Genomic DNA, 2,912 nt, shown 5'->3' with positions numbered 1-2,912 from the left:
AGGTGATGGTCTGAGGGTCATTTTTTGTGCGTTCATTCGGGTTGTGATCATTGTGTCAGTTTCTGTGTTTTTGGTCAGTTTTGAGTCAGTGGGTCATTTTCTGTGTGTTCATACATGTTATGGTTATTGTGTCAGTTTTGGTGTTTTTGGTCAGGTTGTGGTCAGTTGAACAGTTTCTGTGTGATCGGTCAGGATTTGATCAGTGTGTCAGATTCTGTGTGGTGAGTCAGGTTGTGGTCGATGGCTCAGTTTCTGTGTGTTCAGGCAGGTTGTGGTCAGTGGGTCAGTTTCTGTGAATTAGTTCCATTTGTTGTCATTGTGTCTGTTTCTGTGTGTTCGGTCAGGTTGTGGTCAATCGCTCAGTTTCTGTGAGTTCCTTCATTTTGTGGTCATTGTGGCGGTCGTTATGTGCACGGTCTGGTTGTGGTCAGTGTGTCAGTTTCTGCGTGTTCATTCAGGATATGTTCAGTGTGTCAGTTCCTGTTTGATCAGTAAGGTTTTGTTTCGTGGATCAGTTACTGTCGGTTCGATCAGTGTTTGGTCAGTGGGACGGAATCTGTGTGTTCGATCATGTTGTTGCCAGTGGTTCAGTTTCTGTGCGTTCGGTCAGGACTTGTTCAGTGTGTCACTTACTGTGTGTTTCATCAGAGTGTTGGCATTGGGTCAGTTTCTGTGTGTTCGTTCAGGATTTGGTCAGTGGGTCAGATTCTATGTGTCCTGTCAGGTTCTGGTCACTGGCTCAGTTTCTGTGTGCTCGGTCAGTTGGTGGTCAGTGGGTTAGTTTCTGTGTGTTCATTCAGGTTATGGTTATTGTGTCAGTTTCGGTGTGCTCGGTCAGATTGGTGTCAGTGTGTCAGTTTCAGTGTATTTTCTGTGAGGTTGTTGACAATGGGTCACTTTCTTTGTGCTCGGGCAGGTTGTGTTCTGTAGGTCCGTTTCTGTGTGTTTGGTCATGATTTGTTCCCTGGGTCAGTTTCTGTGTGCTCACAAAGTTTGTGGACAGTGAGTCAGTTTCTGTGTGCTCAGACAGTTGGTGGTCTGTGGGTCAGTTTCTGTGTGTTTGGTCAAGCTGTAGTCAGTGGGTCAGTTTCTGTGTGCTAGGTCAGGTTGTTGTCACTGGGTCCCTTTCTGTGTGATTGCTAAGGTTGAGGACACTGTGTCAGTGTCTGTGTGTTTTGTCAGGATGTGGTCAGTGGGTCATTTTCTGTGTTTTCAGTCAGGACTAGGTCACTGTGTCAGTTTTTGTGTTCATTCAGGTTGAGTCAGTGTGACAGTTTCTGTGTGTTCGGTCAGGTTGTGGGCAGTGTGTCAGTTTCTGTGTGTTTGGTCAGTTTGTGGTCAGTAGGTCAGTTTCTGTATGTTTGGTCAGGTTGTGGTCAGTGGGTAAGTTTGTGTGTGTTTGATCAGGTTGTGTTCAGTGGGTCAGTTACTGTGTGCTCGGTCAGGTTTTGTTCATTGGATCAGATTCTGTGAGTTCATTCAGGATGTGTTCAGTGGGTCAGTTTATGTGTGTTCATTCAGGTTGTGTTCACTGGATCAATTTCTGTCGATTCCTTCAGTTTGTGGTCAGTGGGATTGTTTCTGTGTATTCAGTCATATTTTTGTCAGTGTTCCAGTTTCTGTGTGTTTGGTCAGGATTTCTTCAGTTGGTCACTTTCTGTGTTTTTGCCAGGTTGTGGTCAATGGTTCAGTTTCGGTGTTCTCGGTCAGATATTGGTTAGTGTGTCACTTTCAGTGTTTGTTCGGTCAGGTTGTGGTCAATGGATCAGTTTCTGTGTGCTCGGGTATTTTGTGTTCTGTGGGTTAGTTTCTGCGTGTTTGGTCAGGATTTAGTCCGTGGGTCAGTTTCTGTGTGCTCAGTAAGAATGTGGACCGTGGGTCATTTTCTGTGTGCTCGGACAGGTGGTTGTCATTGGGACAGTTTATGTGTGTTCGGGCAGGAGGTCATCATTGGGTTAGTTTCTGTCTGTTCAGTCAGGTTGAAGTCAGTGGATCAGTTTCTGTGGGTTCCGTCAGTGTGTGGTCAGTGTTTCAGTTTCTGTGTGTTCGGTCAAGTTATTGTCATTGGGTGAGTTTCTGTGTTTTTGGTCCGTATTTGTTCAGTTGGCCACTTTCTCTGTGCGTTTGGCCAGGTTGTGGTCAATGGGTCAGTTTTGTTGTTCTCGGTCAGGTTGTGGCCAGGGGGCCAGTTTCTGTGTGTTCCATCAGGTTGTGGTCAGTGGGTCAGTTTCTGTGTGTTTCTTCAGGTTGGGGTCAATGGGTCAGTTTTGTTGTGTTCAGTCAGGTTTTGTTCACTGCGTCAGTTTCTGTGTGTTGAATAATTTTATGGTCACTTTGTCAGTTACTGTGTGTTCGGTCAGCATGTGGCCAATTGCTCAGTTTCTGTGTGTTCAGGCATTTTATGGTCAGTCGGTCAGTTTCTGTGTGTTCGGACAGGTTGTGGTCAATCGGTCAGTTTCTGTTTGTTTGGTCAGTTTGTGTTCAGTTTGTCAGTTTCTGTGTGCTTGGTCAGGTTGTGATCAGTGTGTCAGTTTCTGTCTGTTCTGACAGGTTCTGGTCAGTGGGTCAGTTTCTGTTTGTTTCGTCATACTGTTGTCAGTGGGTCAGTTTCTTTGTGTTTGGTAAGGTTATGATCAGTGGGTCAGTTTATGTGTGTTCGGTCAGGTTGAGGTCATTGAGTCATTTTTTTTGTGTTCGTTCAGGTTGTGATCAGTGGATCAGTTTTTGTCTGTTCGGAAAGGATCTGGTCAGTGGGTCAGTTTCTGTTTGTTTCGTCATACTGTTGTCAGTGGGTCAGTTTCTGTGTGTTTGGTCAGGATTTGGTCAGTGGTTCAGTATCTGTGTGCTCGGTCAGGTTTTGGTCAGTGGGTCAGTTTCTGTGTGCTCGGTCAGGTTGTGTTCGGTGGGCCAGT

This window comes from Somniosus microcephalus, unplaced genomic scaffold (assembly GCF_052327205.1).
Source record: "Somniosus microcephalus isolate GS21.2 unplaced genomic scaffold, FLI_Smic_1.0 unresolved_chr8, whole genome shotgun sequence".
Classification (NCBI taxonomy): domain Eukaryota; kingdom Metazoa; phylum Chordata; class Chondrichthyes; order Squaliformes; family Somniosidae; genus Somniosus; species Somniosus microcephalus.
Note: the sequence above shows the minus strand (reverse complement) of the source record.